This window comes from Nerophis ophidion, linkage group LG06 (assembly GCF_033978795.1).
Source record: "Nerophis ophidion isolate RoL-2023_Sa linkage group LG06, RoL_Noph_v1.0, whole genome shotgun sequence".
NCBI lineage: Eukaryota > Metazoa > Chordata > Actinopteri > Syngnathiformes > Syngnathidae > Nerophis > Nerophis ophidion.
The window spans coordinates 51,868,100-51,885,644 of NC_084616.1; the positions used below are offsets into that span (position 1 = coordinate 51,868,100).

Below are 17,545 nucleotides of genomic sequence, written 5' to 3' on the forward strand. Positions count from 1 at the left end.
TATTTGTTGCCGTAATCATCACAGGTTACTCATCAGTTACTCAGTACTTGAGTAGTTTTTTCACAACATACTTTTTACTTTTACTCAAGTAAATATTTGGGTGACTACTCCTTACTTTTACTTGAGTAATACATCTCTAAAGTAACAGTACTCTTACTTGAGTACAATTTCTGGCTACTCTACCCACCTCTGCATGATACTTATAAAGCATGTCGCACGTGGCCCCCGGCATCCCACAGCACCCCCCCTAAGAGGGGCCCACCCTACTATTTGAGAAGAACTGTTGTAGCTTGTTGACTTCAGATGCAGTCAGCATGTATGTTTTTTAACATCTAAGTCATACTACTATTGATTCTCTAGGTTCCATTTTAGGTCCTCTCTTTTTTAACCATTCAACTGGTAGCGCAAGTGTTCAGTTAAAACAAATTTGTCAGAGGCTGTAATTTTTGCAGAGGATTCTTAAAAGCACAAGAGTGCTGTCATAAATGTTCTTTGACTTGTTTTATTGCGGAAGGTCCTTAAAAACAGCAGAGCTCTCCTGTGAGTCTGAAGTAACTCCTCACCATGTTGTGACTGTAAAATAAATAGACCAACATCAAAGGTCTACTGCTTGCTCTACTGAATATACCAGTGATTCTCAATCTGGGGCAGATGTACTACTAATCGGAGTCGTGTGCAAACCCCGTTTCCATATGAGTTGGGAAATTGTGTTAGATGTAAATATAAACGTAATACAATGATTTGCAAATCCTTTTCAATCCATATTCAATTGAATGCATTACAAAGACAAGATATTTGATGTTCAAACTCATAAACCTTGTTTTTTTTTTGCAAATAATAATTAACTTAGAATTTCATGGCTGCAACACGTGCCAAAGTAGTTGGGAAAGGGCATGTTCACCACTGTGTTACATCACCTTTTCTTTTAACAACACTCAATAAATGTTTGGGAACTGAGGAAACTAATTGTTGAAGCTTTGAAAGTGGAATTCTTTCCCATTCTTGTTTTATGTAGAGCTTCAGTCGTTCAACAGTCCGGGGTCTCCGCTGCTATATTTTCCGGTTCATAATGCGCCACACATTTTCGATGGGAGACAGGTCTGGACTGCAGGCGGACCAGGAAAGTACCTGCACTCTTTTACTACGAAACCACGCTGTTGTAACACATGGCTTGGCATTGTCTTGCTGAAATAAGCAGGGGCGTCCATGATAACATTGCTTGGATGACAACATATGTTGTTCCAAAACTTGTATGAACCATTCAGCAATAATGGCGCCTTCACAGATGTGTAAGTTACCCATGCCTTGGGCACTAATGCACCCCCATACCATCACAGATGCTGGCTTTTGAACTTTGCGCCTATAACAATCCGGATGGTTATTTTCCTCTTTGTTCTGGAGGACACCAAGTCCACAGTTTTCAAATATAATTTAAAATGTGGACTCGGCAGACCACAGAAAACTTTTCCACTTTGCATCAGTCCATCTTAGATGAGCTCGGGCCCAGCGAAGCCAGCTGCGTTCCTTGGTGTTGTTGATAAATGGGTTTGGCTTTGCATAGCAGAGCTTTACTTGCACTTACAGATGTAACGACCAACTGTAGTTCCTGACAGTGGTTTTATGAAGTGTTCCTGAGCCCATGTGGTGATATCCGTTACACAATAATATCGGTTTGTGATGCAGTACCGCCTGAGGGATCAAAGGTCTGTAATATCATCGCTTACGTGCAGTGATTTCTCTCGATTATCTGAACCTTTAGATGATTTTACAGACCGTAGATGGTAAGATCCCTAAATTCCTTGCAATAGCTCGTTGACAAATGTTGTTCTAAAACTGTTCGACAATTTGCTTACAAAGTGGTGACCCTCACCCCATCCTTGTTTGTGAATTACTTAGCATTTCATGGAAGCTGTTTTTATACCCAATCATGGCACCCACCTGCTCCCAATTAGCCTGCACACCTGTGGGATGTTCCAAATAAGTGTTTAATGAGCATTCCTCAACTTTATCAGTATTTATTGCCACCTTTCCAAATTCTTTGTCACGTGTTGCTGGCATCAAATTCTAAAGTTAATAATTAATTGCAAAAAAAAAATGTTTATCAGTTTGAACATCAAATATGTTGTCTTTGTAGCATATTCAAGTCAATATGGGTTGAAAATGATTTGCAAATCATTGTATTCCGTTTATATTTACATCTAACACAATTTCCCAACTCATATGGAAACAGGGTTTGTATAAAGAGAGTATGGCCAACTTGGTTTCAGTCGATTTCCTCAATGATTGGTCAAAAGACACTCACGTGAGTAAAGAATTGCTACTAACTTTAAGTTCATGCTTTTTGTTTGCGTTGCTTCCTCGTTAGTTTATCAATGTGTAAGAATGCCCTTTTGTGTAGAATGGGGTTGCTCCACCTGCAAGAATTGTGTATTTTTTTTTTTTTTTTTACATTGCTTTACCTAAAACATAAAAAGAAGTTAAGTATGGGAAAGAAGGTTCACCATCAACACAGGAGAGCCATTGATTACACAACATTGGCATTTTGTTTAGGAAGAACACACATGGGCTAACCCCCCCCCAAAAAAACCTGAATAAATTATTGCATTTAAGAGATGGTTCCACAAAAACAGATTATAGTTTGAATCTCAGTAAAAGTAAAATATTGCAATTCGGTAACAGAGGAAGAGAAAGTCAAACACAAATACAAATGGACGGACATTGAAAGTGGCAATGAATACGTCAATAAGGACTAAAGCTAAATAGTCCCCGGACCAAAATCTCTCCATATTCTATACTGCTTGCCAGTGTTACCATATCTGAGTTATTGTGCAGAAATATGGAGAAATAACTGCAAAAGTACACTTATTCACTTACCATGTAACAAAAAAGAAAGCTCAGTTATAATAATACATAATGAGTGATGCATATAGTGATTGCAAATACACTGAAGGCAGACACCGGAGTTGATATAGCTCAGACAAAAGTCATAATTTATCCATGATTATTGGTCCAAAGCTAATTAGGATTTTGGAAAAATGTATGTTTTATGGTCGCTATGTGTATTTTGTTTCTTTTATTGCGTGTTCGAGTGCCTGCTGGTCACGAAACACTTCAGGAATGTAGCAGCAGAGTGCATCAAATATGGCCACAAAGTTATCCATCCATCCATCCATTTTCTACCGCTTATTCCCTTTCGGGGTCGCGGGGGGCGCTGGCGCCTATCTCAGCTACAATCGGGCGGAAGGCGGGGTACACCCTGGACAAGTCGCCACCTCATCGCAGGGCGTTATATTTTCACAAAATAAAAGCACATTTTATTGTAAGTTTAGGAGCTGAATTATCAATCAATCAATCAATGTTTACTTATATAGCCCTAAATCACTAGTGTCTCAAAGGGCTGCACAAACCACTATGACATCCTCGGTAGGCCCACATAAGGGCAAGGAAAACTCACACCCAGTGGGACATCGGTGACAATAATGACCCAGTGGGACGTCGGTGACAATGATGACTATGAGAACCTTGGAGAGGAGGAAAGCAATGGATGTCGAGCGGGTCTAACATGATACTGTGAAAGTTCAATCCATAATGGATCCAACACAGTCGCGAGAGACCAGTCCAAAGCGGATCCAACACAGCAGCGAGAGTCCCGTTCACAGCGGAGCCAGCAGGAAACTTTCCCAAGCAGAGGCGGATCAGCAGCGCAGAGATGTCCCCAGCCGATACACAGGCAAGCAGTACATGGCCACCGGATCGGACCGGACCCCCTCCACAAGGGAGAGTGGGACATAGAAGAAAAAGAAAAGAAACGGCAGATCAACTAATCTAAAAAGGGAGTGTATTTAAAGGCTAGAGTATACAAATGAGTTTTAAGGTGAGACTTAAATGCTTCTACTGATGTTTATAACTATATATAGATGTAATATTTTGGTTTATTTCATCAGAAAAACTAACATTAAAATGACAGCAATTGCATAGCCACACATTTTCTTCGTCGCAGTCAAGACGCCAGTTGTTTATGTGGCCGTACTCTCTTCATACACTACTCTGCCACTATTGGTACGTGGGCTTCATCTAGTGGTATGCCAAAGAATCACTTGATTAAAGTACAGTTTTTATTTTTATTTTTCTATGTACAAACTTGGGTTTGGTATTTATTTTTTGGATATGTACGTAACAGTTACAATGGACAAACCAGATGCACTTGTCCCAATACCAATCTTCTGGTACCTGTACCAACATGTATTTAGACACTTTAATACTTTTCTAAATAAAGAGGACCACGAAAATGACATTATTGGCTTTATTTAAAAACATTTTTTTTTTACGGTACATTAAAGGTATGTTTCTTATTGCAATAGAAGACTAATTTGGGCCTTAAATAAAATAATGAACATATTTAATCTTTTAGGATTAAGTAAGCAAACAAAGTGTGACAATCTCTTACGTCAAGTGTTGTTATGCTTCCTTAGTTTGTGTTTATTTCCCGTGTAGTGATCATATTTTCGGTTCCTTTCCCTGCATGTTTCCCTGAGCGCTCTTTCCCCTCACATGGCGCTGATTGGCAGCCTGGCCACACCTGGTAGGGATTGTCACTCAGTTGGCTTTTGTAAATGCCGACCTCGCCCTTTCGTCAGGGCTCGCGGATTATTGTGTGTTAGATACGACGTACTGTCTGGCTCTCCTTATATGCTGTTTATTGCTTTCATGCACTTCCCTGCTGCACCGCGGGCCTTTTTGTGAACATTAAAGGGGAACATTATCACAATTTCGGGCTTCACGGTGGCAGAGGGGTTAGTGCGTCTGCCTCACAATACGAAGGTCCTGCAGTCCTGGGTTCAAATCCAGGCTCGGGATCTTTCTGTGTGGAGTTTGCATGTTCTCCCCGTGAATGCGTGGGTTTCCTCCGGGTACTCCGGCTTCCTCCCACTTCCAAAGACATGCGCCTGGGGATAGGTTGATTGGCAACACTAAATTGGCCCTAGTGTGTGAATGTGAGTGTGAATGTTGTCTGTCTATCTGTGTTGGCCCTGCGATGAGGTGGCGACTTGTCCAGGGTGTACCCCGCCTTCTGCCCGATTGTAGCTGAGATGGGCGCCAGCGCCCCCCGCGACCCCGAAAGGGAATAAGCGGTAGAAAATGGATGGATGGATTATCACAATTTCAGAAGGAAACAATAAAAATCAGTTCCCAGTGTCCCTGGGGGCCGGTATATCTATTTTTACGAATATTAATACAAAACCTTGCAATAATGTTAGATCGAATGCTAAAAACGTCATGAAAGACTACCTTAAAAAACGGAATGCAATTTTACATTTTTTTTACTGATTGGGACACCCGGAATATACATGAAAATAAAAATGTGGGATGTACAATATTAAACTATGAAGGATAAAACAGTGAATATTGACAGCATGTGAACGTCACCCCCCTCTCCATCCACATATTTTACCATCAAGCGAAACACAACAAAAATGCAACAAACAGCGAAATATGAATGCAAATGGTAAAAAAAAACAAAAAACACCTCAAATCTGATATGTATGAATATATTGTAAAAATCTCCTTCCGCGTCTGTCCCTGACACCCACATTTTAGGCTCTGTAAACATTCTGTGGAAACGCTCCCTCGCCACACTGCTTGGTGCCTCGTCTGAGCGGCTGTTAGTTGGATGACCAAAGTAATTAATTAGATGACCATAGTAACTAATTAGATGACCATAGTAACTAGTATATCATGCAAAAGCGCAGATTTCAACCATTGAAATACTTAGTAAAGTTCAAGACTTACGATCAATATAAAACATGATTGCACATCATAATAATAACATAATAACATAATAACCTCGATCCTGACCTCATGGTAAACTACCGACCGGTGTCTCACCTTCCCTTTATTTCAAAAATCCTTGAAAAAATTGTTGCAGAGCAGTTAAATGAACACTTAGCGTCTAACAATCTATGTGAAACCTTTCAATACGGTTTCAGAGCAAATCACTCCACGGAGACAGCCCTCGCAAAAATGACTAATGATCTATTGCTAACGATGGATTCTGATGCGTCATCTATGTTGCTGCTCCTCGATCTTAGCGCTGCTTTCGATACCGTCGATCATAATATTTTATTAGAACGTATCAAAACACGAATTGGTATGTCAGACTTAGCCCTGTCTTGGTTTAACTCTTATCTTACTGATAGGATGCAGTGTGTCTCCCATAACAATGTGACCTCGGACTACGTTAAGGTAACGTGTGGAGTTCCCCAGGGTTCAGTCCTTGGCCCTGCACTCTTCAGCATCTACATGCTGCCGCTAGGTGACATCATACGCAAATACGGTGTTAGCTTTCACTGTTATGCTGATGACACCCAACTCTACATGCCCCTAAAGCTGACCAACACGCCGGATTGTAGTCAGCTGGAGGCGTGTCCTAATGAAATTAAACAATGGATGTCCGCTAACTTTTTGCAACTCAACGCCAAAAAAACGGAAATGCTGATTATCGGTCCTGCTAGACACCGAACTTTATTTAATAATACAACTCTAACATTTGACAACCAAACAATTAAACAAGGCGACACGGTAAAGAATCTGGGTATTATCTTCGACCCAACTCTCTCCTTTGAGGCACACATTAAAAGCGTTACTAAAACGGCCTTCTTTCATCTCCGTAATATCGCTAAAATTCGCTCCATTCTGTCCACTAAAGACGCTGAGATCATTATCCATGCGTTTGTTACGTCTCGCCTCGACTACTGTAACGTATTATTTTCGGGTCTCCCCATGTCTAGCATTAAAAGATTACAGTTGGTACAAAATGCGGCTGTTAGACTTTTGACAAGAATAAGAAAGTTTGATCACATTACGCCTGTACTGGCTCACCTGCACTGGCTTCCTGTGCACTTAAGATGTGACTTTAAGGTTTTACTACTTACGTATAAAATACTACACGGTCTAGCTCCATCCTATCTTGCCGATTGTATTGTACCATATGTCCCGGCAAGAAATCTGCGTTCAAAGTACTCCGGCTTGTTAGAGATTCCCAAAGCCCAAAAAAAGTCTGCGGGCTATAGAGCGTTTTCCGTTCGGGCTCCAGTACTCTGGAATGCCCTCCCGGTAACAGTTCGAGATGCCACCTCAGTAGAAGCATTTAAGTCTCACCTTAAAACTCATTTATATACTCTAGCCTTTAAATAGACTCCCTTTTTAGACCAGTTGATCTGCCGTTTCTTTTCTTTTTCTTCTATGTCCCACTCTCCCTTGTGGAGGGGGTCCGGTCCGATCCGGTGGCCATGTACTGCTTGCCTGTGTATCGGCTGGGGACATCTCTGCGCTGCTGATCCGCCTCCGCTTGGGATGGTTTCCTGCTGGCTCCGCTGTGAACGGGACTCTCGCTGCTGTGTTGGATCCGCTTTGGACTGGACTCTCGCGACTGTGTTGGATCCATTGTGGATTGAACTTTCACAGTATCATGTTAGACCCGCTCGACATCCATTGCTTTCCTCCTCTCTAAGGTTCTCATAGTTATCATTGTCACCGACGTCCCACTGGGTCATTATTGTCACCGATGTCCCACTGGGTGTGAGTTTTCCTTGCCCTTATGTGGGCCTACCGAGGATCTCGTGGTGGTTTGTGCAGCCCTTTGAGACATTAGTGATTTAGGGCTATATAAGTAAACATTGATTGATTGATTGATTGATAATGGCAGCTACACTTTCCATCTTAAAGATCTAAAAAAAATATTTGGGAATGTCCGGCGGGCCAGATTGAAAAGCTTAACAGGCCGCATGTGACCCCCGGGCCATCATTTGCCCAGATCTGATGCACACGATGAGTCGGGTGTGACTTGACCTCCACCGAACCCTACAGGCCAACTCACCGAACCCCTAGGGTTCGATCGAACCAAGGTTAAGAACCACTGGGTTAGAGTGTCCGCCCTTAGATTGGTAGGTTGTGAGTTCAAACCCCAGCCCAGTCACAAAAAAGACTATAAAAATGGGACCCGTTAACTCCCTGCTTGGCACTCAGCATCAAGGGTTGGAATTGGGGGTTAAATCACCAAAAATGATTCCTGGGTGCGGAACCGCTGCTGCTTACTGCTCCCTTCACCTCCCAGGGGGTAAACAAGGGGATGGGTCAAATACAGAGGACAAATTTCACCATACCTAGTGTGTTTGTGTGACAACCTTTGGTACTTTAACTTTAACTTAACTTACATACTGTATCTGCTTTTAAGTACCAGCAATGTCATGACGTGACGACGGCCCATCATCATGCCCGTAATAAAAAAAAAGGGAACCGGTATTTTTCAAAGGTAGTGTAGTACAGTTGTTTTATTCATTAGTTCTGTGGTACTTTACTAGTACCGGTATACCATACAACCCTAATACAAATACAGTGATACTGTCCAAACTGTCTGGCCAAAAATATTAAATATAACCTGTTAAATAAAAAATCTCCCTTGTTTAAATGAATACTTAGGACTACTACATTACTGTATTTTAATGTTGGTCATTATGGTGATACTTGGAGAACCAAGTGTTTTCTGAGGTGGTACTTGGAGAAAAGAGTTTGAGAACCAGTGGAATATACAATATGAGACAAAAGTAAAAGGACCCCTTTGTCCCCACAGCCTTAAGCTTTCTGGAAATATGGCCCCAAAACTATTTACAGTAGTTAAATATCACTGCAGTGCTGACTATCAGAATGGACCATATTGTCAAGGCCAACATGGCTACACATTCACATTTCAATGTCTTACTGCCTCAACCGCTTGAACTGCTTCTCATAAAGTAAACATAAAGTGGTGGCCTTTTCTGTCTCAAAGTATCTGTCCACCAATATATATATATGTATATATATATATATATATCTATATATATATATATATACCTGTGTATATATATATATATATATATATATATATATATATATATATATATATATATATATATATATTATTGGTTGACAATAATATATATACACTCTGCAGACTGACACTAATGTTAAATCTATTCGAAATGGATGCTAAGGTGGGCTGACAAGATAGACAAGAAGGAGACTATCACCACTTTAGAGATGTTTTTTCATGGCAGTAATAATAAGTGCTGCTGGTGTATAGGTTGAAGGAGGGAGGAGAGTGGGAGGAAGAAGCTTTTAAGCCAGGTGTCAGTCTTTATCAGTTCAGAGTTTGGCAGCAGAGGGTTGCCAAACATGTCTCTCATGTGGAGAAATGGCACCTAAGTATGCACTTGCCATGTTACTCAGTGGCTCTGCTGCAGGTTTTATTGAGCATGATGACACTCCAAATCTAAGATAGCATTGCATGAGATGGAACTGAAGATATAAATGAACAAGATAATAAAAAGTATGAACCGATCTTGATATGAGATTTTATGTGAAGTAATTATTTGCCTTGTATCCAAAAGATAACTATAGAGAACATTGTTTTTTTGTTTTATGAGAACTTTAAAATATCTTTCATTTACCCCAAAAGACCTCCAGTCTGATATGGGTGCAGTGGCGCAGAGATAGCTGCCGTGCAAAATGTTAGCCAGTGTTCACTGACACAACAAAAAAATTGACTTTGGTGATTCATGCGCACCATAACGAACCTGATAAAATATAGTTTTTGCCGATGTTGTTCTCCAGGCAAACACGGTCTAAAATTGCCTACATGAAGGGAGGAACGCTGAGCTGAAATGTCGTTGTATCGCCACGTAACTGAGATTACAAACAACACGGCATTTACATACAGATGAGATAACATTTGCATAATTGCTGTCAGGGTCACAAGAATTAAACTTAACTCAATGCATTTGACAGCACAGGTGGAACATTTTCTGGTGATTGATATTTAGGCTTGTTTTGCAGGGATTCCAAATCAAATATTGCAGTGCAATTACTTCCCGTGCAATATCGAGGCGAGGATTCTGATCAGTAATGCTGAAGAAGCATCCTGTTGAAAGGTTATCGTGCAAACTAGCACACTTGCTTGCTATATGACGCTTTTCCATCTGATGGACACTCACATCAACTGCTGAATTAACAATCATCGCAACACAAATGAGAAGTACAACAGACACGAGAGTCCAAGGTGTCAACATTCTTGCTTCTGGTATCCATAGCAACAGAGCTGTTGGGCTCATTACGGTTTCCACACAGTGTGTAATCAGGAGGTTTTCCAGAGAGCACTCTTCATTGTCCAAATAACAAATGGTACATTGGTGCCCTCAGATAAATGGCAGATGATAATCTAGCCACACACCACAACAGCCCACATTTGTCATGCAGGAGCACACAATCACACTGTGCATACGTATATCTGTGTGTGTGTGTGTGTGTGTGTGTGTGTGTGTGTGTGTGTGTGTGTGTGTGTGTGTGTGTGTGTGTGTGTGTGTGTGTGTGTGTGTGTAACTAGTGTCTAGCTGGTTGTGCTAAAAGGGTTTTCAAAAAAGTTGTAATGCATTAACAACTTTTCCCCTCTCAACACATTTGTTTGAGTTGTTAGTTTGTTTTAGCTAAAGCTATGTCCTGTTAGGCCCGGCGATGAAATTGCGACTTGTCCAGGGTGTACACCGCCTTCTGCCCGATTGTAGCTGAGATAGGCACCCGTGCCCCCCGCAACCCCAAAGCGAATAAGCAGTAGAAAATGAATGGATGGATGGATATGTCCTGTTATCAATCAGTCAATCAATGTTTACTTATATAGCCCTAAATCACAAGTGTCTCAAAGGGCTGCACAAGCCACGGCGACATCCTCGGTTCAGATCCCACATCAGGGCAAGGAAAAACTCAACCTAGTGGGATGACAATGAGAAACCTTGGAGAAGACCGCAGATGTGGGTGAACCCCCCAGGGCGACCGGTGCAATGGACATCAAGTGGATGTTATGTTTTTATTCCAACATAATTAAGATTTAATGTTTAAATGGCATCTGCATTTCGTTGCCACACTTAGAATATGTCTCAGAGCTACAAAAACCCATATATATGTAAAACCAAAGTATTATCAAATCAATGTAAGCTGTTGAATCTTGATAGTTTATGTAGTAATACTCCATATCAGTAGATGGCAGCAGGTAGTTCATTACTTTGTAGAAGTCGGATGACGCGTTGAGGATGGTTTGTCGTGATACCAAATGCAGAGCACACCGGGAGACGGGGTGCAGGTAAAATGGTATGTAACGCTTAAACCAAAAATGAACAGAAAGGCAAGTCCCGCTAGGAGAAGGCACTGAAGCATAGAGATGGCTATGCAAAACTAAAGTAAAACTGATCTGGCTACAAAGTAAACAAAAACACAATGCTGGACGACAGCAAAAACTTACAGCGTGTGGAGCAGAGACAGGGTCCATAATGTATATGACATGGCAATCAACAATGTCCCCACAAAGAAACATAGCATACACATCACTTAGATAGTCTTGATTGCGGAAACAAAGCAGGTGTAGGCAATAGCACTCAAAGGAAGGCGTGAAGCTGCTACAGGAGAACACCAACAAAACAGGAAGGGTCACCAAAATAAGAGCACAAGACAGCAACTAAAGCACTACACACAGGAGACAACAGCCAACTCAAAATAAGGCATGACAACCTGGTGGGGCTTCATTTTTTAACCTTTTCTGCTGGTGGGGTGCCTCTGTATTTTTTTTATGAAAAAAATGTGCCTTGGCTCAAAAAAGGTTGAAAAACACTGGTCTAGATTACATGTATTAGATATGCTTTGATGCTTTGATATACATTGTGCGTGATTTAAAATAAATGTGTTCCCAGATTGCAAATTAAACCATGCCTTACATTCTTCAAAAGTATCAGATTTTTTTATTTTAAATGTATATCTTAAAGGCCTACTAAAACCCACTACACGCAGTCTGATAGTTTATGTATCAATGATGAAATATTAACATTGCAACACATGCCAATATGGCCTTTTTAGTTTACTAAATTGCAATTTAAAATTTCCCGGGAGTTTCTTCTTGAAAACGTCGTGTAATGATGACGTGTTCGCGTGACGTCACGGGCTGTTAGGAATTATGAGCGCTGCACACACACACAGCTAAAAGTTGTCTGCTTTAACCGCATAATTACACAGTATTTTGGAGATCTGTGTTGCTGAATCTTTTGCAATGTGTTCAATTAATATTGGAGAAGTCACAGTAGAAAGATGGAGTTGGGAAGCTTTAGCTTTTAGCGGCACAAACAAACAGTGATTCCTTGTTTAAAATTCCCAGAGGTGAAACTTTATTATGGATCACAGCGGTCAAGCGAACATGGATCCCGACCGAATATCAACCAGCAGGTTTCGGTGAGAAAATGGTGGTAAAAAGTCGCTTCTTACTGGAGATCAGCTGAGCTTGCCCCGTCCATAAAGCTGCCGTCAACTTCCCTGAGACATTGGCGTCAAGACAATCGTGGACACACACCTCCGACTATCAGGTACTATTAAACTCACTAAAACACTAGCAACACAATAGAAGGATAAGGGATTTCCCAGAATTATCCTAGTAAATGTGTCTAAAAACATCTGAATCCGTCCCAATGCAATCTCTTTTTTTTTTTTTTTCCTAGTCCGTCTCTATCAATATCCTCAAACACGAATCTTTCATCCTCGCTCAAATTAATGGAGAAATTGTCGTTTTCTCGCTCCGAATAGAAACATTTTGTTGGAAGCTCCCATTATAAACAATGTGAATATGTGAGGAGCCCCCGCACGTGTGACGTCATCGTCTGCGACTTCCGGTAGAGGCAAGGCTTTTCTTTCAGCATCTAAAGTTGCGAACTTTATCGTGGATGTTCTCTACTAAATCCTTTCAGCAAAAATATGGCAATATCGCGAAATGATCAAGTATGACACATAGAATGGACCTGCTATCCCCGTTTAAATAAGAAAATCTCTTTTCAGTAGGCCTTTAAAGTCAGTACCAGTATTTTTTTTGCAGACACGGTCGAAAATAAACTTCATAAACATCATGTTACTACACAAGCAAGCACCCCAACTCCATCCTTCGCCGCTTCACGCCCCAACTCCCCCCCCAGTGCGGTGTGCTGACCACGGATCTACCTACTGCACTGTAACACCCCAGTCCCCCATCCCCTATTGTAAGTTTGTATATAAAATATATATAAAAAGGCTTACTGTAATGCGATTTTTTTATTTAAACGGGGATAGCAGGTCCATTCTATGTGTGATACTTGATCATTTCGCAATATTGCCATATTTTTCCTGAAAGGATTTAGTCGAGAACATCGACGATAAAGTTCACAACGTTTGGTCGCTAATAAAAAAGCCTTGCCTGTACCGGAAGTAGCAGACGATGTGCGCGTGACGTCACCGGTGGGAGGGCTCCTCACATCCTCACATTGTTTATAATCATAGCCACCAGCAGCGAGAGTGATTCGGACCAAGAAAGTGACGATTTCCCCATTAATTTGAACGAGGATGAAAGATTCGTGGATGAGGATAGTGAGAATGAAGGACTAGAAAAAAAAAAAGGCGAGGGCAGTGGGAGCGATTCACATGTTATTAGACACATTTACTAGGATAATTCTGGAAAATCCCTTATCTGCTAATTGTATTACTAGTATTTTAGTGAGAATATATGGTACCTGAAAGTTGGAGGGGTGTGGCCATGGGTGTGGTGATCGCCAGCGTCTCCGGTGGGAGGAGGTACGAGGTTCCGCAGCTGCAGGAGGACGCAAGCTCCGCTCATGTCTACTGTAAGAGCCGACTTATTACCACAATTTTCTCACCGAAACCTGCCGGTTGACATGTGGTCGGGAACCATGTTCGCTTGACCGCTCTGTTCCATAGTAAAGCTTCCCCTTCAGGAATGTAAACAAGGAAACACCGGCTGTGTTTGTGTTGCTAAAGGCAGCTGCAAAACACCGCTTCCCACCTCCATCTTTCTTCTTTGACTTCTATATTATTAATTGAACAAATTGCAAAAGATTCAGCAACACAGATGTCCAGAATATTGTGTAATTATGTGATTAAAGCAGACGACTTTTAGCCGTGAGTGGTGCTGGAAGAACATGTCTGCTAAAACCTGTGACGTCACGCGCACGCATCATCATTCCACGACATTTTCAACAGGATACTTAGCAGAAAAATTAAAATTGCAATTTAATAAACTAAACCGGACGTATTGGCATGTGTTGCAATGTTAAGATTTCATCATTGATATATAAACTATCAGACTGCGTGGTCGGTAGTAGTGGGTTTCAGTAGGCCTTTAATGGCAGCACCACATTGCAAAAAAGTTGGCACAGGGGCATTTTTACCACTACAGTGTACGGCTTAAGTTGTTCAACAATCCGGGGTCTCCGTTGTTGATTTGACGCTTCTTAATGCACCACATATTTTTGAAGGGAGACAGGTCTGGACTACAGGCAGGCCAATCTAGTGCCCGCACTCTTTTACTACGAAGCCACTATGTTGTACCACGTGCAGAATATGGCTTGGCATTGTCTTGCTGAAATAAGCAGGGGCGTCCATGAAAAAAATGTTACTTGGATGGCAACATATGTTGCTCCAAAACCTGTATGTACCTTTCAGCATTAATGGTGCCTTCACAGATGTGTAAATTACCCATGCCTTGGGCACTAATACACCCCCATGCCATCACAGATGGTGGCTTTTGAACTGTGCACGTATAACAGTCCAGATGGTTATTTTCCTCTTTGGTCTGGTGGACACAATGTCCAAAGTTTCCCCAAAAAAATTGAAATGTGGACTCGTTAGACCACAGAACAATTTTCCACTTTGCATCAGTCCATCGAGGATGAGCTCGGGGCCAGCGAAGCCGGCGGAGTTTCTGGATATTGTTGATAAATGGCTTTCACTTTGCATAGTAGAGTTTTAACGTGCACTTACAGATGTTGCGACAAACTGTAGTTATTGACAGTGGTTTTCTGAAGTGTTCCTCAGCCCATATGGTGATATCCTTTACACACTGATGTCGTTTTTTGATTCAGTACTGCCTGAGGGATCGAAGCTCATGGGCATTGCCGCTTCCGTACAGTGATTTCTCCAGATTCTCTGAACCTTCTGATGATATTACGGACCGTAGTTGAAATCCCTAAATTCTTTGCAATTGCTAATTGAGAAATATTGTTCCTAAACTAGGCCCTGCAATGAGGTGGCGACTTGTTCAGGGTGTACACCGCCTTCCGCCCAATTGTAGCTGAGAGGTGCGCTAGCGCCCCCCGTGACCCCAAAAGGGAATAAGCGGTAGAAATGGATGGATGTTCCTAAACTATTGGATAATTTGCTCACACATTCCTCAACTTTATCAGTTTTTTTTTTGCTACTTGTGCCAGCTTTTTTTAAACATGTTGCAGGCATCAAATTCCGAATGACTTAATATTTGCAAAAAATAACAAAGATTATCAGTTTGAATGTTAAGTATCTTGTCTTTGCAGTGTAGTGTACACAATGTGCCAACTTCACAGGTTTTGGGTTTCGTATTTATTGATAACTAAACATTTATAATGGGAAGAAATTGCCCTTTAATCATATTCCAAAACAGAAAAACTTACATGTTTCTTCAGGGCAAAGTTCAGGTAAATACAGTAATAACACCTCCTCTGTAGCAGCCTTTCTATGTGCCTGTCATGGGTGTTAATAAGTTCTGATTGCATCTATGTAATCGCACATAGCACCCATTATTTCATTTAAATAATAGCTTACGTTGCAGCCAAATGAGCCAATAGCCGAGCTTACATTATATTCAGTTTAAGATTGGGTTATCGACTTTTTCACCCTCCGTGCATTTCTCTATTTTCTGCTTTACAAATGTTGTTTATTTACTTTATGTTTACATAAGAAGTTCACCCAATTTAGTTTGTACCGTACTTGCTGGCCCGTGAATAGGAAGAACAGCAACAACAGCAAAAGGCTGTATAATAATAATAATGTATAACAGCCCCTATAATAAAATTCATGATGCTAAAGCTAAAAAAATATTAGCTGAGTGTACATACAAACCTCTGCTTTGAACCCATATTTCCTCCTCCTTCCTTTGTTTTATAGGCTGCACCGCATAACTTTAAAGTTCCCCTTTTTGTAGTGAAATATTATCAGTGAGATACAATTTTTGCAGTCGCAGTATTATCAGTCAGGTTAGTGGCACAGGTAGCTGCACATCATAGGTCATACATTTGATTGTTATTTTTTAAAGAAAACGTTCCAATTAAGTGTGCATTATACATACAATTTGTATTCCCATATTTGTATTATTATAAAAATTGTTTTTCTTTGTTTTTTTTTTTTTTGTTTTTTTACATTCTGTAATTAGGTGCCCCCTCCAAAGGATGGCGGTCATCTGGTTCTCCTGTTAGGAAAGCCGGCCCTGAGGGATATAATGGCAAGGAGCCACTAAGAGTAACGCGTAACTAAAACACTGTCACAGAGTTTATGACAGATTAGGTGGCTTTGAATTCTTGACATTTATTGCCAAGTTATTCATGGATGTGGACATACTGGAATAAAAAAAATATGACTATTTAGCTACCTATATTTAGTATATAGTCCATATATAGTATATAGTTTATAGTATATAGCCCATAGGGACGGCGTGGCGCAGTGGAAGAGCGTAACCCGAGGGTCCCTGGTTCAATACCCACCCAGTACCAACTTCGTCACGTCCGTTGTGTCCTGACCAAGACACTTCCCCCTTGCTCCTGATGAGTGCTGGTTAGCGCCTTGCATGGCAGCTCCCTCCATCAGTGTGTAAATGTGTGTGAATGGGTAAATGTGGAAGTAGTGTCAAACCGCTTTGAGTACCTTGAAGGTAGAAAAGCGCTATACAAGTACAACCCATTTATCATTTATTTATTTATATATACTGGAGATGAACTAGCATTGAAGTGTTAGTCCACATTCTATAACTTTGCCATTTTTAATCTTTTAGTGCTTTTGCAGCAATAGAAACATTACAGGAAGTATAAAGTATTAGAAAATAAGTCAACTTTCATGGTAAATCAGCAAAACCTCTCAAAGGATCATCAAATCAATGTTAACATCATCCTTTTTTTTTTCAATCTCCCTGGACAGATGAAATTACACTTTTTGTATGGATTTTTGAAGGCTCATGTGCATGTTTTAGGCTTGGATAATAAATATTTAAAGCTCTCTGAGCCTTCAGGATTAGAATTTAAGATGTCTCTGCACCATGTTTGTACACTAACAAGATCAGTTTACACTTTAGTGAGTACAAATAGTTCTGCAACAACTTAAGTGGACATTTTCCCAACCTTAACTTCTTTGCTTGCTCATATTTCACACCTCACTTGCTCCATTATTAAAACAGTTTCATGGTATTTTTCATTATTTTCAATTAACAAACAAAGGCAACGTCGGTTGCATTGGTGTCTTTAAGAGAAGGGTGTCATTTCGTGATAGCACGTAATAAGCAGATGTTACTGTAATATTGTGCTCCTTATTATAAACAATGTAAGTCATGATGAATCAGCACTTCTACACAGCAACAAGATATGGGTTTGAATCTCAACTAAAACTGCATAGACTTTTGATTTCCCGGTGCTTG

The 17,545-nt window shown here is 40.8% G+C and overlaps 1 protein-coding gene across 1 annotated transcript in view; it reads left to right on the forward strand.

Moving 5' to 3' along the window:
* The window catches only part of LOC133554901 (metabotropic glutamate receptor 7-like), a 297,424-nt gene that overhangs the window by 238,660 nt on the left and 41,219 nt on the right, over positions 1 to 17,545 (forward strand). The window lies entirely within an intron of this gene.